The 25,984-nt window shown below is 36.6% G+C and overlaps 1 long non-coding RNA gene across 1 annotated transcript; it reads right to left on the minus strand.

Moving 5' to 3' along the window:
• Positions 1 to 17,066: 17,066 nt before the first annotated feature.
• On the minus strand, positions 17,067 to 25,489 carry LOC139194243 (uncharacterized). The gene is made up of 3 exons (XR_011579001.1): positions 25,209 to 25,489; positions 17,490 to 17,575; positions 17,067 to 17,289 (listed from the first exon to the last, which is right to left on the minus strand). It is a non-coding gene; the product is annotated as an uncharacterized lncRNA (long non-coding RNA).
• Between the last annotated feature and the right edge of the window lie 495 nt (positions 25,490 to 25,984).

Raw genomic sequence — 25,984 nt, forward strand, 5'->3', positions numbered from 1 at the left:
TTTAGTTTTTGGAAGATTTGCCTAAAAATAAAAAAAATATATATATATTTTTCAAGAACAAAAAAAGAAATTACATTACAATGACAAACTACTTCATAAATTGGGATAAAATCGTAGTTTTTCTTCACAAAAAACCAAACTCTTTCACCCTAAACTTTCAGGTGTCACTAAACATGGGCATTAGTGCCTTAGTGGCTAATGCTGAAACTACAAGGTTTTGATGTATACCTCATTTGCTACTTGTCAATCTTTCGTAAGCTTCCGAAAGTAGTAACATAGATCATAGTTTTCGGAAGATTTACCTGCAAATAAAAAAACACATTTTTTACAGAAATAGAAAAAAAAAAAAACTACATTGCAATGACAAACTACTTTATAAACCGGGATATTCATAGTTTTTCTCCACACACACCAAAAAAAAAAAAAAAAAAAAGAAAAGAAAAGAAAAGAAAAATCAAACTCTTTCACCCAAAACTTTCAAGTGTCACTAAACATGAGCATTAGTGTCTTAGTGGCTAATGCTGAAATCACAAGATTGTTTACATATACCTCATTTACTACTAGTCAATCTTTGTGAGCTTCTCGAAGTAACATATATTGTAGTTTTTGGAAGATTTGCATTACAATGACAAACTACTTCATAGACCAAGACAAAACTGTAGTTGTTCTCCATAAAAAAAAAGAAACTCTTTTACCCCAAACTTTCAGGTGTCACTAAACAGGAGCATTGGTGCCTTAGTGGCAAATGCTGGAATTTACAAGGTTTTTGATGTATATCTCATTTCCTACTACTCAATTTTTGTGAGCTTCTGGAAGTAACATGTATCGTAGTTTTTGAAAGGTTTTCTTACAAACATAAAAAATAACATTTTTCAAGGAATACAAAAAGAAGTCAATGACAAACTACTTAAGAAATCGTGATAAAATCATATTATTTTACTTCATACAAACAAACAAAAAAAACCAAACTTTTTTACCCTAAAACTTTCAGGGGTCACTAAATTTTTTTACCCTGAAAATTTGGTGTATATATACTTCCTTTACTATTAGTTGATGTTCATGAGCTTCCGGAATCAACATATATGTGTGAAATCCTACATATCATCAGTTGTAGCATTGCTATACCAATAAATGCGGAACCTACCAATGAAGTGCACACCTTAAAATCTTTGTACCTCGTGCTTTACACGTGCTTCCAATTGTTTGTCATAACTTTCAAAAAAATCAACATCATTATGGAAGTAACAAATATGTGAAAACCTATATATCATAAGTTTTTTATGTTACTCCTTTACTACTAGTTGATCTTCGTGAGCTTCTGGAAGTAACAAATATGTGAAAGCCTATATATCATCAGTTGTAACATTGCAATACGGATACATGTGGAAATTCCTGTCAACCCTCGTGCTTTATACATGCTTCCAATTGTTTGTCTTAACGTGAGCGGTTTCTATTTTCCACATTTTGATAAATTTTTTGAATTCTTCTTGACAGTTGGCGGTTATTGACAACTTGTCACTTTAAAAAACCCTAACCCTAAATTGGCGTTGTTGAAATACAAAAAGTGATAGGGAAATTTTATTTAAACTCATCTAACCTATTTCTACATTTAACTTACTCTTTGCCACCATTTGATTTTTAACTAAACTATTAATATCTCTTTAAACCCAAATTTAATACCTAAAATACCCCCACAAACCCAATTCAATATGTGGATTTATTTTTACACCCTATGCTCTGTCCTTTATATTCTTCAAAACCGAGTGCCAATTTTTCTTGAATTCCCATAGCTTGCATTTTTGCAAGTTTGCAAATTTGCAAGAATAAAAATCAATGGCTCTCAAGGCCGTTCATGTCTCTGATGTTCCAAACCTCGATCAAGTCACATAAGATGCTGCCGCATTGGCCGTACATTCTCCGTGGTTGTCTCAAGGTCTCGGCATTTGCCATCGAATTAATTACTTGGAATTCAAGAAACAAAAAAGCAAGAAGAATCTGACTTATGGAATTGGGGTTTATTTATTTATTTATTTATTTTTATTTTTTTTTGGGTGTGTGTGAATAGGTGTGACAGATGAGGGTAAATAAATGAAATGGGGACACAGATGGCCAAAGCTCATGATGATGGGACAAAGAGGCAGCGGGATAAACTTATTGTGTGATTGTGGATTAAGAGTAAGAGATGCGATACTTGAATTCAAATTTGCCAATGTACACAATTCAAATACATAAATTTAGGTACATTAGTTATTATAAAACTTAGACCTGTATGTAATTTCCTTCGAACTTGTATGGCAAACGAATCTAGTTATGGTGGAATGCGAAAAATTCTACCCACACATGAAGTCTAGATATATGTAAAAAAAAATTACCCCACATTTGGATAGAACTTAATTAACACAAAACTTTATTAATGACAGTAATCATATTAGAGTCAAACTACATTATAATTAAAGTGTAAAATCGTAAATACTAGTTTAGTACATGAAATTTTAAGAGAATGTACATGTTAAAGACTTGAAGCTTATTTTTGTCTTCCACTCGAGAATCATTCTTGAGGGGTCTTGAGCAGTAAGTTTCGTGCATGATACACAAATTGAGGTCCACGGGTGTCGAGAAATGCTTCAATGTTTTAATCATCTTCAAGATCCACAATATCATTAGTGGCTACATTCTCCAGCCCTCGAAGTTGCTTAAATTGATCCACACGCCCCTGGTATTTTGAGTACAAATTGTTCACTCTAGTATCACTACTCGATTGACTCTTTTGTGTCGCATGGTAGAAACTGGTGGCATAGGGTGACCTTCACACAAATGTACCTACAATACACAAAGTCATCAATCGATTTAGAGTTATCAAATAAGATAAAATAAATATGTAAAATGAAAAAAAACATATCTTATACCTGAATAAAATGATGATCTTCAGTTAGATAACCAATGGCAACCTCATGTAAGTCAGTATCACTTGATTGAGATGATGACTCTAGAAAGTATGGATGTCACAGCCCGTCCTGAGATTCTATTTATCGAGGTTGTGAAATGACGAAAGTACCCTTGTCGGTTACTAAGGTGTGTGTGTGGCATGTTTTGAATAATGCATATTTTCCTAAGTTTTGGAAAATTTAAGTTGGATCAAAGGATGTGTGTATATTTGTGTGGTTAGGGAATTAAAGAGTGGCTTGTTTTGGGTGGACCACACACACACACGAGACAAACCCTTTCCTTCCTCGTGCTCTCTCTCTTCCCTCTCTCTCTCTCTCTCTCTCTCTCTCTCTCTCTCTCTCTCTCTCCCTCTCTCTCTCACACCGTACAGACAAGAACCCAAAATCCCTCAAAACATCACAGATCGACGTCAATAAGGTGAGTTTCTTCACCCTTGCAACCTCCTGAGTTGAATGGTATCATTCTTGGAACTTAGAACCTTCGAAATCACGTGAAATCCGAACCCCAATTTGATGTCACTGTTCATGCACACGTGAATTGTTGATTTTTAGCAAATTCTAAGCTTATAGGGAGCTTAGTGAGGTCCCAAGGAAGCTCGAAGTACTTAGTTTGAAGGTTTTGGACGTTGGGATCGTAGGGTTCGAAGTTGGCCGGTTTTCTTGGATTTTCTCCGGTGAGATTTCGTGATTTTTAGAGCCTTAAACTAGTACAACGTGATTCTACATGCTTAGGGCTTCATTTTGATATATAATGCGTAGAAAATGGTGGAGAAATGATGGAGAACAAGGAGATTGAAAAATCTCCAGTTTTCCGGCAACCGGCAAAAACAGTCCGGCGACTGGAGGAAAAAGGTGACGCGTGTGGGGGCACGTGGGTCCGTGCCCCTCCCGGCGCATGGGGGTGCGTGCGGCCTCGAAAAATTACTTTAAAAAGACCTCGACGTCCATGACTTCGAGTAGGTCACTGTGGTATATTCATATACCCAAATTGAGCATCGTATGAGAAGTTATTTCGAATTATCGGTTATGTGCTTTAATTAACGTTTTTATAGTTGTTTCGCATATAGGTGATACCTATCCCGAGGACAAGCGCATTCAAGGACGTCACGGGGGTTACGACCCTTCGACTTATCAGTGAGTGGGCAGTTATTTTCTGTTATTACCTATATACTATTGAATTTCCCATAAATTGAATTTAAATGAAAATATGTTTTTAAAATGCCATGCATGCATATTATGAATTATATGAATTAGTAATTGATGCATATATATGTGGAATGGTGTTGTGGACGCACATGTGAGTATCAGGTGAGTTTATATTGTTCATATGATTTATTGATGATGTGAATTGTGTTGAAAGCTCAAACCTGCACCCTTGGTGTTAGTGCTTATATTATTCACCCCGCACCACACGCTCACCTTGGATCCAAGTAGGTGCATGTCGTACAGACCATTAGAGGGTTCTAACATGTCATACAGACCATAAAGTGGTTCCGACTGTAGGCGATTTTAGATTGTTATACAGCTGTTGATGAGAGAAGCACTAGAGCGTATTCTTACACCTTCTTATCGTACAGACTACTTCAGGTAGTTCCGATTTATGTGCAGAGTAGCGTCGTACAGGTCACTGCGGTGACTCCGATTGGATGGGATATTGAGCTTTAGAATTAACCATACAGGACCAACTGCAGGGTCTCCGGTTGATTCATTACTTCACCTGTTATATTGATGCATCCTTATTCTGTTATTGACGTTTGGCATGGCATACTTTCTGGTTTTTGATATAGATTGGTGATTTGAGATATATATAAAGATTTATATGTATATTATGTTATTTTTTGGGAAAATATACAGGTTTTACAGCGAGGGGTTAACAATGTTATTAATTGAAATGTTTTCAAAAGGCTTTGTTTTACTGACCCACTCAATTTTGTTTTGCGCCCCTCCAGGTTCTAGTTAGCAGCGTTGGTGGCCCACGAGGATTTCCACGGCGTACTGACAGACTACATAAATGTAGGACTCACCTTCGGGTGTTGTAATTTAGTTATGGTCCTACTTGACTGCACCTAGTACTTATGCTCTGAATATGTGTGTTTCACACTTAAATTCACTCTAGCATGCTAGTTGGATATTACTACTAGTATTTGGTTTTTATTTCTTCGTAATTCTCTTACCTATTGCTTCCGCGTCGCACTTTTGGTTACGTCACACTTACGTGACGACCAGCACGCCTTGATTCTAGGATCGGGGTGTGTCAATGGAAGAAACTTAATGCATTGTGTCATGCTCAAGTGTATCAAAACCACGTTATAACATGTAACAATTATATGCCCCATATCTGACATGGTCAACCAACTATACTCTGATGGAAAAAAAATTGAAATTAGACGAATAAAAAATTCATAAATTGAGTCATACCTTGGTTGGAGGATTCAAAACTTCAAAATCACCATCCATCAATAGAAAAACTTGTTTTTCTCTATGAAAGCTATTAGGGTTTTAGCCAGAATGATCATAGGGTCTAATTATAGTATTTGGGTTTATTGATAAATTTGAGTTTTATTATTAATTTCATTTTGTACTTAATAGTAATTATGCAATAGGGTAAAATAGACAATTAACATTTAAAATTTTAAGTTGGGAGTAAAAAGAGGTTGCATGAGTTTAAATAAAATTTCTCAAAGTGATAAGTTGATAGCAACCGTCAAACGTTGTCGGAAATAATTTATGGGAAATTGATCCAAATGCGGAAATTATAAACCGCCTGTAAAACATGCCAAATTCTCTATGTCGTATTCATAAATATGGGACATTCAAAGCAAAAAGAAAAAAATTGACACATTCAATAACGAGATTAACAAATATACAGAATCTTAAATATTTTACCTGATACGATTTTTGACATTAAACGATGAATTAGTAAATGAATTTACTGAATATATCAAACTAAATGTTTTTATTTTTTTTATACTGAGTACAAAATGGAAAATAAAAAGAACAGTGTAGATACATGACCATCAAATATCAAGGTCATATGCCCAAAACATTTTACATTTTTCAGGGAATACAAAAACAAATTACATTGGGATGATAAACTTCATTATAACGGGGATAAATTAGTAAAGGTAAGGCTAGGAAATCTAAATTTATGAACTAAATAATGTGTCACCAATATAAATGAGCACATTTATCAACACTTAAGTAATAATCCAATTATCAATTTACATATTATTTAGTTTACAAAATTTTGTCTATAAATTTAATCTTTCTAGCATTACCCAATTTGCTACTTTACAAAAATATAACTCTAAAATCTAAATTTTTAAATGTCGTTAAACATAAGCATATGGACCCGGCTTCTCTGTCTTCCCAGTGCCCATATATTCTCATCCCCTCCTATTTTGTGCGGTCACAGTTAAGTCACGTCAACATTTTATATTGATTTTTTTATAGAGATAATAAGACAAAAAATAATAGTTATATAAAATTCGTCACCACACAAATCGGAAGAGATGTGAGTGTATGAGAACTGAGAGATGAGAGAAACCATGTCCTAAGCATATGTGCCTTGGTGGCTAATGTGAATTTCTCGTTCACAACGGCGGTTCGCCACATGTACTCCACCCCTGCTGGCTACTAGCTATAAATTCACTAGACTGGACGTCTGCCCTTTCAACGGACACAAATAAAAAAACATAAAACAAATTACAGAGAGAGAGGGGTAGGGGTGGGGGAGAGAGAGAGATACAAAGGGAGTGACAGAATGGAACGTATGGGTGGCGGTCTTCCTCGCAGGCATGCAAATTCACCAAACCCTGGTAAAAATCTCTCTATATGGATTTTCTCTTTTATTTATTTATTTGTTTATAAATGTTTTTCTTCTTAATGATTTTATATATACACCTCTCTATATGTGTATATAAATACAAGAGTGGTTTTCTGAAAATTTTAAATTATTTATGAATTTTTATTCAATGCATGTCCATTTCTCTTCAGACTTTAGAGAGGGAAATTTATTTTCTTCCTTTATCCTTTTTTTTTCCCCAAAAATATATTGTTCCAAGGCCGATCGATCTCAAGGATTTTGCATATGATTCTGCATCTGGCGGTGTTTTGCATGTGATTTTGTGTTTATCTCAGCTCCTTATGTGCTGATCTCACATATATACCTCTGATCTCTTTAGAGTTTGCATTGTTTTGACAAAATTTTGAGCAAGAATTATTCCGGATGATTTTTTTCGCTCGATAATATTAGAATTTTAGGCCATCTTTTTAACATTATTTTGCTCTATCTAGCTAGTTTTCTTGTTTCTTGGTTATAGGTTTAGCTAGCTAGTTTCAGTGTAACGCCTGCTAAAAAATATGGTTAGTTTTATGTAGCCTCTTATGGATATAAGGTTTAAGTTAGGCTATTTTGTGATCTGTAATTTCTAAGTCACATATATCTCTAGTGGCCTTAAATGTATATACATGATTTTAATTCGTTTCTAATTTATATGAAAAAAGTTCCATAGTCTGCCTTTAGAGCAATTCCACCCCAGTGGAAATTGCCCAGCACCAAGTCCAAAAAACAGCCCAGCCCCTTGTCAAGTTGCTCCAGCTTGCGAAAGAGCCTGGGACACAGCCCAAGCTGGGCAACGGGCCAGCCTATTTCGGACAGACCCAGAGACCGGCCTGTTTAGAAGGCGCGTGCAGCACAAGCGCGCAGAAGCGCGAGTAGGGAACCGGGTTGCAGGCGGGGGGGGCCCGCTTGTCAGCCCACTTGTGGAGAACCCGGAATAGGGCTACGTGGCCCTCCTCAGTGCCGTTGGATTTCCAACGGTAAAAAAAATTTAAATTTTACTTTTAACATGGACCGTCAGATCAAAAATCAACGGTCCACGTTCTTTTTACAAAAAAGTAAAAAAAAAAAAAAAAAAAGGCCCCAACGGTCAGAAATATGACCGTTGGCCACGTGGCAAGTCCCTGGCTCTTGGATTTGAATATTTTTCAAATCCAACGGTCCAGATTAATTAACTATATTAAAATTCATTAAAAATATTAAAAAATACAGAAAAATTATTAAAAAATACAGAAAATTTTAAAAAAATTACAGAAATAATTGAAAAATGTTATTTTTTTTCCTATAAATACCTAACCCTCATCTTTCACCTTTACACCACATTTCAATTATCGAAATCTTATCGAAATCTTGGCTAAATTATTGTACCACGGAAGTGACACGTGGCGTGTCGGGATTGGTTGAAAATAATATTGGAAATCTATTCACAAAATAGTACGTTCAGATAATGACACGTGGCGTGACGAGATTAAAACTATTTTATTTTTTTATTCTTTATTTTAAATGGGTTAAAAATCTTATCCGAAATAAACTTAAAAAAAAACAAACCAAATAAATGCGCTGGGTGCCAGCGCATTTTTTTAGGGGTGGAGATGCCTTGGCCTATTACTGTTCACTCCAGTCTATTACTGTTCATTTGAGTGGATAAATGCGCTGGGTGCTGGCGCAAAGTCCACAGGGATGGAATTGCTCTTAGTATTCATCTTTACAAACCCTTAGCAGGTTCTTCCTTGAAGAATTGATAGGGTTTTGAGCTCGGAAACCAGTTTGGAATAGTGGTAAAGGGGATTAAGTAGGACACATAACCGTCTGCGCACATTGAAAAATCTTTTTAGAATGGACACCGTTTCGAATGCGGGACGCAATTTTCCAATTTTCCGGTTCTTAAAAAGAGCCGTTTCACAGACGCAGTGGCACGTGGACATGTAGCGCGTGAGGCGTCAGTTTATAGTTTTGGGCTTAGGTGGACTAGCAAAGAGACAAAAACAGAGTGACAAGGAGGAATCTTTTCTCTTGATAAGACTTGGACCCTTTTCCCTGTTATCTTAACCGAAGTAACCGTCGCTAGATGACATAACCACGGGCATGTGAGCGCGTGAACTGTTACGTGACCCTGAATAATATAACCATATATAAACCATGCCTTCCATGCCCATTAATTTTCAATTAATGTTAGTCATTTATGCGCATATCTGTACAGTGATTAATTAGTTGACTAATAGTCATTGTTATTTTCCGGCCTTGCACACAGCAAAAATCCAACTACTCTGGCGACGGCTATGCCGTCGGAAACACCAGCCACCCTGCCAATACCACTGGCAGTACTGGAAACAACACTGCACAGAGTACCCATCGGCGATTTGTTCGTGTGCAGGATCAATACATGCCGACAGCCAACGTGGTACGCATAATGCGTCGTGTGCTCCCTCCGCATGCAAAAATAACAGAAGCCGCCAAGGAGACCGTGCAGGAATGTGTGTCTGAGTACATCGCCTTCATAACTGCTGAAGCCAACCAGCGTAGCCAGCGCGAGCAGCGCAAGACCGTCTCTGCCGAGGACATCATCTGGGCCATGAGCAAGCTTGGATTCGAGAAGTCGACCCCCTCAACGTTTTCCTCCATCGCTACCGGGAGTCTGAGAATTCAGACCGCTCTCAGTTTATGAAGAGGGAGCATCCGCTAATGGACTATGGCCCTGCTGTGCCTTCTGGACCTGCTGGACCCCAGGTTGCGATGATGCCTCCCCCACTGCTACCGCCTTTTGTGCCGGAGTTTCCTCTGGGTTTCGAGCAGCATGGGCCTCCGATGCTTGACTCTTCGATGATTGAGATGTTTTTGGATGGTGGTTCCTCCACTGGTGCTGGTGAAGGCGGGTCATCGTCGTCTTTTGGGGCTTAGGACCAGAACTGGCTGGGGGGGGGATTTGATCCGTCGGCTCAGTCCAAGTGATTAGCCCATGTAGAGAAAGGTCTTTGGTTAATTATCAGAAACAATAAATCAGTAATTGCAAGTTTGCAATTAGTAAGTACTAAGTAGTTGCATTATTAAAATAAAATAAAATAAAAAAGGACTATGTTTCTTCAGAAGAATTCCAATTTATGGCTGCCCTTCAAGCTATAATTATTAGAAAGTAAAACTGCTTTATGGCATGATAACTGGGACCCTTTTGGTCCTTTGTCTTGGTGTGTAGTTACCAGACTATCTCGAGGTCTAGGTCAAGGAAAGACGCGGGCTTGGCTAAGTGCTATTAGCGTTGATTCAAATGGGTCTGTGCCTCATTTAAGATTGGTTCGATGGGTTTCTGCCTCTAATGGACTTTTTCCCGCTGCTTCTGTTTGGGATTTTTTTGCGAGTTCATAAGCCTAAACTGCCTTGGAATTCATTTGTTTTGCGGTTAGCCATCAAGGGCAAGTTATCGACTCGTTAAAATTGCTGCATATCGGCATCTTTTAGTTGTCTCTTGTCCGCTTTGTCATCCCCCACCCCCCATTGTCAAGCACCTCTGTCTTCCTACCTCTGTCTACTATATTTGGAAGGAAAGGAACTTCAGAATTTTCAGAAATGTCTTTGCCCCCTACTGTTACACTCAAGTTGATAGATAAATGTGCTAAAGTAGCTTTCATTAAACCTCATTTTTTGGACATAGGCTTTAGTCCGAAAAGGTATAAGGGTAGGATCACATAGATCCAGTGGCTCACACGGGATTTGAAGCATGGACCAATTCATCACTTCACTATCGGCTGCAACTATCACATACAATATGAAATATATGCTATATTGTTTTCTCAATTTAATGAGCGTGTCACATGTCTGTTGGGCATACACCATAAAAATCTTAAACAAAAGCCTAACTTGGGCACCCGCTTAGTTGCCCTCTCCGCGCCTACCTAGTTACTCACATCTGGCTTAATAAGCTTTAACATGGATTTCAAATGGAAAAATCTCCATGTTTGACCTTTGTTAGGTCTCATCTTAGACACTTCTATTGTTACATGCATATAGGTATACCTAGTGTATGTTTTGCATGTAAAATCATACACATGTCTAGTCTTGCACTCCATTGTGTTTCAGAATATTCGTCTCATCCCGCTTGCTACCTCAGCGCCACAATGAATCGTTTCATGATGTGGTGAAACCGATTCTAGCTTAGTGACAGTCGTTTAATGTGCATTATAAGGTTCTATGAAAAACGTTATTCCCAATGAGTATCTTGTAGCTCTTATGTCTAGAAGTGTGACAGCTATCACTACGGCAACATCTTAAGGCTCCTCATTTTGTGCAATTGCAAGTAATCATGAACATATTTGTGTTCCCTCCAATTTAGGGACTTCTTTTGCATAGATAAGGGCATACTCAAATAAAATCTCTCTAATTAATGAAAAACACCTCCAAAATAGTTCTATAAGGAGCACCTATGTTTTCACAAGTAGGTGCCTTCTTTCAATTCCATATAAGGTAAATACAAATATATTTACATCATTCTATTGAGAATATATTTCAACCATGAGTAAACATGAAATTACTTGCACCTTAAACAATCATTTTTTCATGACGGATCTTATGTCAACCTTATGGTGATATAAGAACCAAAATGATATTTTATGACATCGAGAACTTCTTCACTGCTCTACGTTTAGCAATGATTTACGCTCACTTCATAAATTGCCCGGTTCAGACAATCATCCATTTCTCGGATAAGCTATGCATCAACGCTTTATGAATAGCGGTCGTACACCATTTTTTCACAAGTGTGACTGATGAGTTTATATACAAACATCTCAAAAATGGGAGGTCTTATGTTCGAATTTTAGTACTACGGTCTGATGGTATTCCTTTTCACTTGGAAGTGAGAGATCTTAGTGTAGACATCGAAATTTTGGTGAAATAAATGTTGACCAATAATTAAAATTTCAACATTCACGTGTCACATAAATTTTATAAATAGCATGTGACTCAACAAAAATCGAAAATCATCAGAAAAGTCATCAAACATGACATGTGTCAACATCTGGCAGAAATGACTTATGTCATCTGAATATTATATTCAAAATTAGGCCTTGAAAATTTCTATAAATAGAAGCCAATTTCATTGATTTCATTTGACCAATTCATAACTAATTCACTTCACACAAAACCTTGAATTGTGTCGTTAAAGCTTTGAAACTCTAAAAGCTCTCAAGCAAATCCCGAATGATCCATAAAGCCCTCTTCGTTCTTCGTCAAATCCTCCTTCAAGATCAAGCCCCGACGACCCTTGAAGAAATTCCAACAATTCAAGATCAAGCCCCAACAGCCCTTGAAGAACTTCCAACAATTCAAGATCAAGCCCCGATGACCCTTGTAGAACTTCCACCAATTTAAGATCAAGCCCCGACAGTTCTTGAAGAAAGTGTTCATCGTTCATCACATGTTCATCCTAAAGATCAAGCCCCGACGACCCTTTGGATCAGCAGCCCATCCATAAATCCACACAACCGTTCATCCAAGATCAAGCCTCGACGACCCTTGGATCAATCACACATCCATAAATCAACATCTTACGAAGATCGAATCAGAGGATCAAATTGTATAAGAGATTGTAACCCCAAAAAATTAATACAAATATTATTTTGTACACGTGTTTTTGTCTTGTTCGTTTCAAGAATTTTCCATGTTTACACTTTTGTTCGAATCTCATAAATGACGAATTCGATACCAAATTAACTTGCCCATTGTGTGGCTTAGCCGAACTTCCCCTCCCCTTAGTGTAAAAATATCGATGTACTAAAAAAATCATTAGTTAATTTGATTGTTGGCTTTAGTTAGAACCTAAGAGGTCACACATATATAATAAGTTATAGTACTGTTATATGGATGATGATTAGATATAGTTAATTGTTCACTATATTTGATTAATTATTTGGGTTTATGGACACGGTTTAAATTAGATAGGCATTGAGTTTATTTAATTAAAAAAGGTCCAAGTTACAAATCCAAAGTGGATAAGTGAGTGGGCTTGGTGGTAGGATAAAACCCAAACAGCGAAGCGAAGCCCTAAAGATATATAATTGAAATAACATATTGTATGTTGTGCATTATTTTCTACTGCGTTTTAATTATTCGAATTAAAATAATCCAAATAATATGCCCGGAAAGGCAACACTCCCGCTGTTGCCGAGAGTGATGAACAATCACTGTTCATCATTTTCTCCAAATTTTCCACAGAAACTCCAAATTTCGCAGAGTTGTAAAGGTATGTTTGCGAAGCCATATCTTCTTCAGTACTCATCCAATTGATGTGTGTTTTATATGGTTTGAAGCTCAAATGGCAGACAACAAATACGAAGCAAAAGATAAAAAATAAAAATCTCAAAAAGATGAATTCCATAAATTCTGCACCCAAAGCGGATGAAAAACCGAAATTTTCAAGAAATCACAAAACTAGGGTTTTATTTTTATTTTTTATTTCTCTCAAAACCATAGCACATCTTTGCATGAAATTTTGAGGGAATTTTTCTCACACTTATGAGAACCTATTTCTAAAAAAAAAAAAAAAAAAAAAAAAAAAAAAAAAAAAAATGATGAATCAAATGTGAATTTTCCAAGTTTATTCAACCATGGTGGATATCGTGGTTCCAGCTCTTTACATTGAATTGTAGAGTGAGAAACGAGCATCATGGCTCTGATTACACTACTGGAAAACTATAAACTAAAATAAAAGACTTCGTTTAGGAACATACCTAGTGAAATTAACGAATTCCAGCTCGTTGTTTCATTCCTCCAAACCGTTGCACAAATTACGAACAAGAGCGTCAGTAAAAGGAAATTCGATTGCATCTACCCAGTTAGATTACCTACGTACCTTGTGCCAATGCACAAAGATCAAACCGTTGTAGTTCTTAATGGCCTCCTAATCCTAGAGTCAAGGTGATACCCTAGAGGCTAAACAAAGAGAGAAAATGATTACTATAAGAGTGTCAAGATTTTCCCCTTATTAGTGTGTTCTCCCTTCCCCAAAACCATCTTTATATATATAGTGGCTAGGAGGGAAGGAGAAAATAAAACAGCCAATGTAAATAAAAAAAAAGAAAAAAAAAAGAAAAACACATATTAATATAGTACACCCTATATTGGGTGGATTAATATTGTGTTTTATATAAATATAATAAATATATAAATCCTACAGTTTGTTTAAGTCTGTTCCCTCAAGCATAAAAAAAAATAGAACCTCAGTTTTGTACCCATCGAACGAGATCCTACCGAGTAAAAAGCTAATTCATCAAAGCAACATACTCTTCAAGTACTTTTGCAAGAGCACAATTGTGATTATTCAACCTATACGCTTCATTAGTAATTAGGTAGTGCCAGTTAAAATTCTTCCAAAACAATTTATTCGCCTTGTTCATAAAAAGGCAATGTGTGGTCAACACATTAAAATTTCCTTCCATCGATAGTTCTTCTTTCATCGCCTTTCTTTGGTTTGGAGTTTTGTCATGAAGGATAGCGGTAATACTGGTAAAGATGAAAATACATAAAATGATCCGTCATAATTATTCTTACACACACATTGCATGCCTTGACCGCCAACCCTCACTACTATGTAAAAGGCCAAAAAATTTCTTCTAATTTCCTTATTTTAACCATAGAAATTTCATGACTTCAAAGGCTCAAATTGAAATCCTCCTCTTCCTCATAGTTTCTCCACCACGCCGGCCTCCTTTCACTCCTTTTTACCTTCCTTCCGTCTTTTCTCTCTGCAATATCATCTTCCTTCCGTCTTTGAGATCCATGATTGTCACACAGAGGGTCTGGTTAGGCTTCTTCGAGTCTTCGACACAACCAAAGAGGAAGAGCGTGGGGGTAGAGGAAGGGAGAAAAGGAGTGAGAAAAATGAGGAACACCTTAGACAATGGTTGAACGATAGTAGTGTTGGAAAATATTAGTATTTAGGTTTTGTTTAATGTTTGGTTTGGTGGCCTTAGCCCGTTAGCATTAAGGTTTCGGTTTCTTACCTTTTAGGGTTAGAGTTAGTTTATTATAAATAGCATGCTTGTTATTCAGTTGAATATAAGTCATTCACAATGCAGCCTCTTAGGGTTTTGTAGCCGTTTCGGCATTCTCAGCTTGTTTAATAATACTCTTATTATTTTGTAATCTTATTCGTTGTGCATTCTGATATTCAACTTGGTATCAGACCAAGTTTGATCCTTCGAGATTTAATCTGCTTCTGTTCAGTATCAGTTTGTCTTGTCGCTGTTAGTTTGAGGAAAAAAAAGTCGTAGTCTGTTGAACTCGCATGCATCTCTGCAATTCTCGTCGAAACGCAACCCGTATCACGCCGTACTAGACCCGACATCATTGTTCCCAATCCCCATCCATCCATGTTGCTGCTGCAATCAAGATGCAATCAGGCTGCAATCAGAAGCCCAGACCTAAATCCGTCCCGCACCGCCAGATCGACCTAGCGATCCATAGTCGCCGTCCGCGCATCGTACCAGACCCAGACCTCATCTGCTCGCATGCTGCATCACCATCAATCCATCTTACCTTGGTCCCTCATCTTCCTCAGCCGCTTGCAGCTGCCTTGGTCATCCTCCTCATCCGCTAATCTACATCCGCCGCCGCTCTAGTTTGTACCTTCCCAGACGCACTGGATTTGATGAAACCAGTTGCACTGACACTGCTTCTGCACCTTTGAAGGCTGCTGTTGCAACCTGCGAGAGCAACCCGCAAGTCTATATCGCTGCAAAGAAAAAATAGGAGGAAGAAACAAGAAAATGGAAAAATAAAAAATTGATTAAGTTTGTTTTAGGCCCGCAGGAATTGTTGGTTGCTTGGAATTGTTTTGTGACCGTCATTTGAGTGCTTGGAATTGGTTAAGTAATAGTATTTGTGTTTGTTCGTTGCCGCAATTGAAATATGAAAATCTCGTCGATTTAGTGACGGGTTCTTTTCATACTCTCAACACTATCCAGTCGAAATCAGAATTAGTTCACCTTCCAAAATCAGTTTGCTAGTTCACTAGTTGGCCAGTTCGCCAGTCAACTCAAGTCAAGTTCGCCTGTCTGTTTGTCCACATTGCGGAGCCTGCCTGTCTGTTTGTTCACATTGTGGAGCCTGCCTGTCTGTCTGCCTGTCCGCGTTGCGACCGCCTAACGAAGCCAGTCTGCATCTACTTGTTTGCAAACTCATGTCGTATACCACCAAGAGTTTGACCTGGGGGTGTGTTGGAAAATATTAGTATTTAGGTTTACTTTAATGTTTGGTTTTCTGGGCTTAGCCCGTTAGCATTAGGGTTTCTGTTTCTTACCTTTTAGGGTTATGGTTAGTTTATTATAAATAGCATGCTTGTTATTCAGTTGAGTATAAGTCATTCACAATGTAGCCTCTTAGGGTTTTGCAGCCGTCTCGACATTCTCAGTTTGTTTAATAATGTTGTTATTTTGTAATCTTATTCGTTGCACACTCTGATATTCAACTAGTAATAGGAAGGAAATTCGCAAACAATGCCAAATATCATATTAGCGATAGAGGGATGAAGAGGCGAACACATTTTCTAAATCGGACTAAATTAATACATAGGTTTAGGGAGTAGTAGCGGATCCAGGAAATATTATTGGGAGGGATTGATAAGAATAGCGAAGACAGTGCACAAAATTTTCAGACTGAATAACATGAAAATTGGCATTTCATTGAGCTTTGGTAGGTTTGAGATCATGCCAATAACTTTTGAACGAGTATGCCGACTGATGTCAATAGATTTTGAGCAAGCATGCCAATAGATAGGGGTGGTTCGGTATGGGATCCCATACCGAAATCCTTGTCCCGATTCCTAAACCAAAAATTTCGGGAATCCCAATTTCAATATCAATCCCAACCTAAATTTTCGAGAATCCCGAAATAGTTTCGGGATTTCGGGACAAATCGGGAATCCCGAAATGATTTTGGGCTTTTGGGCTTTTGGACTAAAATATTATGTTTTGGGCTAAAATTCAACCTTTTAACACTTTTGGGCTGCCAATCTGCAAAGAAGCCCGTCTGCAATATGTGCAACTATTAAGTATGTGCCAATCTGCCAATCTGCCATACTGCAATATGTGCAACTATTGAAGCCTTTATTTTCTATGGACTCCCATGTCGTGTGTGTGGGTGCTTACTATATAAGTGTATAAGTAACCAAGCTGCAATCTGTGCACAAATCTGCCAATCTGTGCACAAATTTGTGCACAATAGCATTTGCCTATTCAATTTCTACTACAAATGCATGCAATAAAAAAAAATAAGTAACAAATCCAAAAGCAAAAAAAATTAGTTACAAGCCAAGGTTTTAAAATAAATAAAGTAAACCCAAAAGAAAAAAAAATAGTTACGAGCCAAAGTTTCAAAATAATTAAGTTACAAACCAAAAGCAAAAAAGCAAAGCTTAACGTTTATGAAGATTGTTGGCCTCTTCGGCCCCTTCGGCCCTTTGATCTTGTTGATGCTTGTGGTTGCCCCCTTCTTGTTGGTACTTGTACTCTTCCCCTTGATGTGCAAAGCAAGAGGAAACAATTAAAGAGAATTAAAGAGAATTCATATATATTCATAAAGAGGAAATACAATTAAAGAGTCATATGACTCATATCTATTCATAAAGAGAATTCATATTTATTCATATCTAACTAATGTCCATACGATATAAACAACACAAACATGTGAATGCAAAATGAAGATATAGCACTAACCTTAAAAAGCCTCAATTCAAACCGAGGACCAAATGCACTTGTTATTACAGCGGGTAATGGAGTGGAGTGGTGCAGTACACTCAGATCTGATCCAAAAGCACAGATAATGTCATACTTGAGGATCTAATCAGTTAGATTAAAATTACCAATGGAAGATAATCTTTTATTTAGCTAAATGATTAGAGAACATAAAAGGAGAGTATTAGTTTTCTGCCTTTTGTAATGGTCAAAAGGGGTGGGGAAACATTGATTTTAATTTATTCTAGCTTCAATTATCAAGAAATGTATATCGTAAAAAACAAATTTCTGAAGCAGAAGAATCTGTAATACTATTATGCATTCATGTTTTTCAGGTGGTAGTGCCAAAAACCTACCAGAAATATACATCAAACTAGAATAAATTAAAGCTATACTCTCCTTTTATGTTTCTTTTATGTTTCTAATCAGTTAGATTAAAATATTTCTGGTAGGTTTTAAGTCCCTTTTCTTGACACTATAGCATTCACTTCTCCGGGCACTTTACGGTGACATCTACCTTGACTTTGTGATGACAATAAAATCTCTAGATTCTTATATGGATCTAATCAACTCTATACATTTTACAAGAATCCACAACATGAGCAGACTTTGAAAAACTGGAAAAGACATAACCAAGCACTTCGAAAAACATAATGCAAGCAAGTTCAGTCAAATACACCGGAATTCATTTACCCAAATACATTGGAATTCATATACATATACACAATAGCGATATAGATAAGAAAGTAGCGGGTTCCTAACCTCTCCGTCGATTCAAAATCCCTAATGCAGAAACCCTAATTTCAGAAACCCAAATTCAAAATCTCTAATCAAATTTGGAATCAAACAATTTGTATGAACTTTGGTTGAGTTTATTGCAGGAATTTCTTACCTTTTGCAGTGAGGAGGAGTGCGGACTGAAGACTGGTATGGACAGTGGGTGAAGGCGCTATTCAGGTGAGGAGTGAGGACCTAGAGGAATGAGGACTGGTGTGGCTGTGTGGGTAGATTCGTGATTCAGGCGACAAATGTGAGAGGAGAGACAAATTGACGAGGAGAGACCGAGAGTGACTGTCGAGAGAGACCGAGAGAGAGATCGAGATTTAGGTATGAGGTGAGGTGAGGTGAGAGTGACTGTCGAGAGAGACCGAGAGAGAGGGTCATACACGGGTTGAAAACATAACAACGGTTGAGATTAAATCTCAACAGAATCAACGGCTATTAAAATTCTAAATATATATTTAAAAAGTAAATAATATATATATATTTTTTTCGGTTCGGTTTGGGAATACCGAAATCCCAAAAACTTGAGACCGATTCCCGTACCGAAATTTCGGGATCGGTTCGGTATTTGGTACCAAAAATTTTCGGGAATTTCGGTTTGGGATTTTTTCGGTTTGGTTTGGGATTTTTGGGATTTTTTTCCAGCCCTACCAATAGATACCAACATATGTCGAGTGAGCCTATCGAAAGATGACCGTAGCAATGCTTACAAAGGCATGAGACTAGCAGCTATCATGTAGAGTGTCCATAGAGGCAATTCGTCGAGTAGTTGGAGGGTAGCTTTCAAGGGCATCTCATATCTTCAAAGGGCAACTCTCAACTCTTCCATGGATAAATTCTGAATTTAGGGGGTCAGCTGACCCACCTTATCTCAAGGTGGATCCGCCTTTGTTAGGAAGGATAAGTAAGTTGGTGTGAGGCGTACTAAAGTGGTGGGTCCAGAGACACTAATTCAATTACTAGAATTATAATTAAAGAGTCAAACACCGGATTTGTATTAAAATAGTACTATCCCAGCATGCCAAATGACCTTAGTGATAAGTGATAACTTGTCATTAACCACCACAACAACGACAATGAAGCCTCATCCCACTAAATGAAGTTGGCCGTATGAATCCTAGAACACCACTGCGCTTTGCGCAAAGTCTTCCATTAATTTAAAGTACTCCATATATTTCTTGTATTCTCTATCGAAGTCTTCCTCTACGCCTTTTACTTTGAGCCTCCATCTTAGAGTCACATCTTTTAACTGGAGCATTTATAGGTGTTCAGTTTACGTGTCCAAACCACCTTAACCGATTTTCTCTCATCTTATCTTCAATTACAGCCACTCCTACTTTACCTCGGATAACCTTGTTCTTAACATATCCTTTCTCGTGTGCACACACATCCGACAAAGCATTCTTATCTCCACTATACTCATTTTTTGCATGTGTTGCTTTTTGACCGCCCAACATTCATGTCGTAAAGCGTTGCTGATCTTATTATTGCCTTATAAAATTTTCCCTTGAGTTCAATGGCATAAGACGATCGCATACACAAGTGATGCACTCTTCCACTTCATCCATCTAGCTTGTATTCTATGGTTGAGATCAATCTAATTCTTCGTTCTTTTGTAAGATAAATCCAAGATAACGATCTAATTCTTCGTTCTTTTGTAAGATAGATCCAAGATAATGAAAGTGTTCACTCTTTGGTACTTCTTGATCTTTAATCTTAACCTTATCTCGTTCTCATTGAACTTGCACTACATATACTATGTATTTGACCTACCTAGGCAAAGACCTCTAGATTCCAACCCTTTTCGCTAAAGGTTAAGCTTCACATGTATTCTCTCATGCATTTCATCTATCAGCCTTATATCATCTATGAAAAGCATACACTAAAGGATATCATCTTGAATATGTCATAGTAACTTGTCCATTACCAATCCAAAAAGGTAAAGACTTAAAGCTGAGCCTTGGTGTAACCTTATGGTTATTGTTGGAACCAAATTCGCACGCATCCGTGAATGGAAGCAAGAACCCAATCAGACTAGCCCATGATCTCCGATGAGGGGAGAATATGGTTAATTGGGGTGTAATTGAATCCAGAAAGGACTACCTACATATCTTCGGGAAGGAGAATCAAACCACGAGTGTAATTCTATGAAAGAACGATGTGGGCCTTCCTTGACGAATAGCCTATGGCGAGGCGTTGAGAGATGAGTTTTTCATGGATGCGTTGGTAGACGACAGCGTGAGAGCCTCTGTTAGTCATAGAGATAATAAGTGTGTAGTGGCTTTGTAGGGAAATATGTAAGTATAGGTGGATATATATGGTAGTCTTGTAGAGAATAAAGTGGTCGTCCTAGAGAGAGATTGACATCTGTCCTACTTCGAGACAATTAGATGTCCCCTTAATAATACCCAGGCTAGTGTATTTATAGGGATCTTAAGAGTTCTTGTAGAGAAAGTAATCTTCATCAAATCAGGAGACTATCTAGGAGCAAATATATGATAAGATACCCAATCTTCCTAGAATCATGATTATATTGCCTAATCCCTAAGATATCTTAAAAATTTGACTTTAATATATGCTACTCATACTCCTTTCCTCTCTAGAATCCTAAATAATTTCTCTTGAGATCCTATCATATGCCTTTTCCAAATTTATAAAGACCATGTGCAAATCTTTTTTATATCTCTGTATCGTTCTATCAAACTTCGTAAGAAATAAATAGTCTCCATTGTTGAACGCCTTGACATGAACCCAAATTGATTCTCTTAACCCACATCTCTTGCCTCAGTCTATGCTCAATTATTTTCTCCCAGTCTATGCTCAATCATCTGCTCATTTACAACTTGTCATTAACCACCAACTGTCAAAAATGATTTATCCAAATGTAGAATATAAAGATGGAGAAGGATTCTCTCCCTTCTTAATTTCTCTCACTTTCCATCACCTCTTACTTGAACGGTTATGATTAGGACACGTTAATGTCTTATATTGATTTTTTTATAGAGACAATAAGACAAAAAGTAAAGCGTGAGGGGAAGGAAGGGAAAAGGATGCGAATAAGAGGGGAAAGAATTCTAATCCTGTAAAGATTGCTCGTGCTAAGACAAGCCTAAGTTCAATATGTTACAATCTTAAAAATGGGACATTCGTAAACAAAGAGAAAATAATTGCCACAATGCATAATGGAAATAACGAATATGGAATTGCCCAATTTTATAAGAGAATTGCTATTGACACTCCAAAAATCTCATTTTGCCCTTCAAACTTTTGATAATTAGAAAGACAAATGTACTGGTAAGGAGTGTAGAATGAAATTTTTGGAATACTAAGAACAGTTCCCTTTTATAAAAAAAAACATTGATGTTTTACCTTATATAGTGATTTTGCAAGTGTCCTGGCAAGTGAATATACTATTTTTAGTTGGTCATTTAGTTAGTTTGTTAGAGCATTTCCAAATGAGATGTCAAAATGTCCAAATCAGCACTAACGGTAACAAAAAAATAGCATTAATGTTTTCCAACCGAGAAACCAAATCTGATGTGCCATGACATGGAATGACATCTCTCCCCTTGCTGCCAAATTTGACAGCGCCTTCATATTTTTTTTATTAATTATTAATTATTTTTATTAATTTTTTATTGGTTTAAAACATTATCCTTTTGTTTCTTTTCATTCCCAATGCAAAGAAAATACATATGAATTTTTATTTTATGTTTAAAATTTGGCATATCGGTTGAAGATCAAAACTTTAAAAGATGTCAAAGTGCCACGTAAGCTTTCAAATTTAAATTTAAATTTAAAATTTGACAGATAGTGTTAGATTTCAATTTTAATTTTTTTTTTCTGTTCAAGTATTACAAAGGCCTCATTTAGTTAGGGGTTGGAAATGTTCAAAAGCTCATCGTGACTTTTAGTTTTAGGCCCTAGGTACTAGAAACCAAAGATTTTCATGGGCGACTGACCAACCAACTTGTTACTCCCGGTAGAAACATCACCTTTATCCAATCATGGTTCACAGATGCGTGTTATGACCGGTTTCTCGTTTACAACACCGGTTCGCCACTTGGACTTCACCGCTGCTTGCTGTAGCTAGGAAAAGGATAAATCCCTTCCACCAAGTCCTCTTCATCAATTAATCTGACTCTTTGAAATTTGATCAAACGGCTAAAAATAAGAGTCTGCTTTAGAAGTTATAATAACTTTAATCGTTGGATCAAATTTCAATGGTCCAAATTAATTGATGGAAATAATTTGGTGAAAAGGAACATGTAGCTATAAATGGACTTGGATTCTCTGCCCTCCAATTTCTGTGCCCTCCTGTTTTTGTGGTAACGGTTAAGCCACGTCAACATTTTATATTACTATTTCTTTTTGTTTTATTATTTTTTTAAAAATAATATAAAATATTAACGTGGCTTAACCGTGACCACACAAAACAGGAGGGCACGAAGAGGGCACCTAAATGGGAGGGCAGAGAATCCAAGTCCGCTATAAATTCGCTTGATTGGACAGAGAGAGAGAGACACACACAGATACCAAAAGCAGTGACAAATGGAACGTGTGGGTGGTGGCCCTGGTGAGCTTACTCCCAGGCATGCAAAATCATCAAACCCTGGTAAAAATTCCTCTAAGCAAATGGCATCCGGGTTATCTCTTTTATTTCTTCATATATTTCTCTTATTATTACTTGTTTTAATTTCTTCTTGATGATTTTATATGAGTGTACATATGTATGTGTGTGCATATATAAAATAAGAGTTGATTTTCTGAGTTTTATTTTTCTCTTTTTTTTTATTTGTTTATGGAATTTTATTCCATGCATGTCGATTTCTTCTCAAATTTTAGAGACCCAAATTTATTATCTTCCCCCTTCTCCCTTTTCACCCCAAAAATAGATTGTTCCAAGGCAGATCCCAAAGAATTTGCATTCGATCCTACATTTGCAGGACTAGCCCTGAAGGTAGCCCAAGTAGGCACCCGCTTAGGGCCCCCACTTCGAAGGGGCCCCCAATTTTTTTTATATCATGTAAATAACATATAAATATAGAAAAAGTAAGAGATATCACAATTCATTTGTTGGTGCAGTGGAAATGTTCGACTTTCTTTTTCTTTGGAGTGTTGAGTTCAAAACGCACGGAGACGCCTTTTCTAGTCATTAAAATTTTCTTGTTTTTCAAATTTATTGCCGATCCATCTGTCCAATGCATATAAACTTATAAAACTCAAGTCCCTTTGCAATCTTTTTTCTTTCGACTTCCCAATCTCTACATTTCTATCGATTTTTTAAACCAATTATCACATGATCTTGAAGATTGTACTTTAAGGTAATAAATACTTGAATTTATATTTTATTTTCAATAATTTTTTATTCAATGGATTGTTTTAGTATTCGATTCGTCAGTGTGATGTTGATTTACGAAAAAAAACACAAGAGAAAGAATTGGTGTTGTTGAATTTATTATACTCACCAATCAAGTTTTATTGTTCTTTACTCCCTTGATCATCAAGTTTTATCGTTCTTCACTTTCAATCTTAGACTCTTGACTACAAACATTTAATACATTTGTGTCTAAAAACATGAGCTGTGTAATGTTTAAGTAATGTTTGTGTATTTATCTTTTTTATATTAATTTTTAATGATATTGAATGTGAAAATAGAATTTTTATGTATTTAACAAATTATTTTTTATACATATCAATGTATAAAGAACCGGAAATCAGAGAGTTTTAAGGCCCCATTTTGAAAACTCGCCTAGGGTCCCCAAATTCTCAGGACCGGCCCTGTGCATTTGATAGTCTTTTGCATTTAACTTTGTCTTTGTGTTTGTCTCAACTACTTATGTGTTGATATCATAGATATATCTCAGTTCTCTTTAGGGTTTTCACTGTTTTGTCAAGCTTTTAACACAATATTTTTTGTTGACGATTTTCCCTGCTTGTGTTAGTGTGTTTGTATTTGTGTGTTCGATTTTTGGAGGAAGTCAAATGTTTTTCTTCCCTGAATAAAATTAACTTTCATGTTATTTTTTTGGCATAGTTTAATTTTTACATTATTTTTCTCTATAGCTATATATTTTATTTATTTATTTTGGCTACAGCTCTTTGCTTTTTGGTCGAATTTTTGGGTATAGCAGCTAGCTAGTTTCATTGTACGCTTGCGCACAAATATTGGAATATCTGGTTCTAGGCCTGCAGTTGGCCGGTTGCTCTGTTATGGTCTGTAATTTTAAGGCACATAATATATATATATATATATATATATATATATATATATATATATATATATATATATATATATATATATATATATACGGAACCGTTATATTTGGTTTTAATGAAATTATGTAGTTGAGATTAAATCACAGGCCATAGAATCTCAATCGTAGAATTTCATTAAAGCCAAATTTAACGGTTAAGAGGATATCCTCATTTTTTTTTTGTTAAAGGATTCCTCTATATATATGTACTGGCTTATTTTTTTGTCTGATTATAATTGGTTCCTAATATTAAAAACTTCAATAGCTCTGCCTTTACTTTCATTGTTAGAATTATAAGGGTTTCCATCACTCAAAAATCGGTAATTTTCTTTTACAATATATATATATACACACAAACCAAATGAGGCGGAAGCCTACGGGCAGTAATTATTATGAAATGGGCAGAAGTTGCAGTCATGGACTGGACAGTTTGGGCAATCAGAAAGACCAGAAGGATGCATATATTTGGAGTAAATGTCATAGACAGATAAGAAGAATTGAATGAATGACTGATCGATATTTACCTTGAATTTGAGATACTCAATGAATTGAAGATAAAGCTTTATGCCAATTAAAATCAATAATAATGAAAATAATGAATTCAAAATAATGATGCAGATATATTTGAAGATAATTTCTATTGAAATTGATTGTAACTTACAAATGATCTAATGATCTTAATGAAGCTTGAAACTGGAAATGATGGAGCTCGCAGGCATATTTGATCTTAAATTAAGAGTGTTTATAAAATTGAGACTGGGAAAATGTAGTTGCAGGAATTCTGGTCTTTTTCCAAAGGAAGCTATTTGTAAAATGCTTGGAGGGTTGAAGATATAGGCCAGGGGGCCGTCCTGATTGAAGCGGAAAATCTGGGTTGCAAATATGCTAAAGCATATGACTGCTGAAGCACGGGTGACTACTGTTGCTGCTTTTACTGTTGGTAAATACTAAAAGTGATTTTACTATTTATAAATAGTGACTTGTCGGGAATCCGAAATGATGATGTCGAAGACTGCTTTTGCTGCTATTGCTTGCTTTCGGTGTTAGAGGAGACGTTATTCCTATTGGAATTACCCTCTGAAACACTATTGAATTACACTGCCAATGGCACCCGGATCATTTGATTTGTAATCAATGGGTCTTGAGAATCCTGATACAAGTCTGAAGTATCCGCCCACTTGGACTTCTGAGATACTGAGTTGGCGGGTTGCTGTGACGAAGCATCTCAGCTGTTTGAGTTGTTTCGTGGAGAAGGGCTGCTTCTGCCATGAGCTGATGGGCAAAATCTTGAAGTTGGGTCGATTTTTCTTTCTTCTTTGAACTGGATGATCTGGAAGATCCTTTGAGTGATGAGGATGGACTAATGTCGGATAAAAATGGTTCAGGTGCCATTTGCAATGCCTGAGTTGGTTGAGCTGGAATAGCTTGGATCGGGGT

This window comes from Malus domestica, chromosome 03 (genome assembly GCF_042453785.1).
Source record: "Malus domestica chromosome 03, GDT2T_hap1".
Lineage (NCBI taxonomy): Eukaryota > Viridiplantae > Streptophyta > Magnoliopsida > Rosales > Rosaceae > Malus > Malus domestica.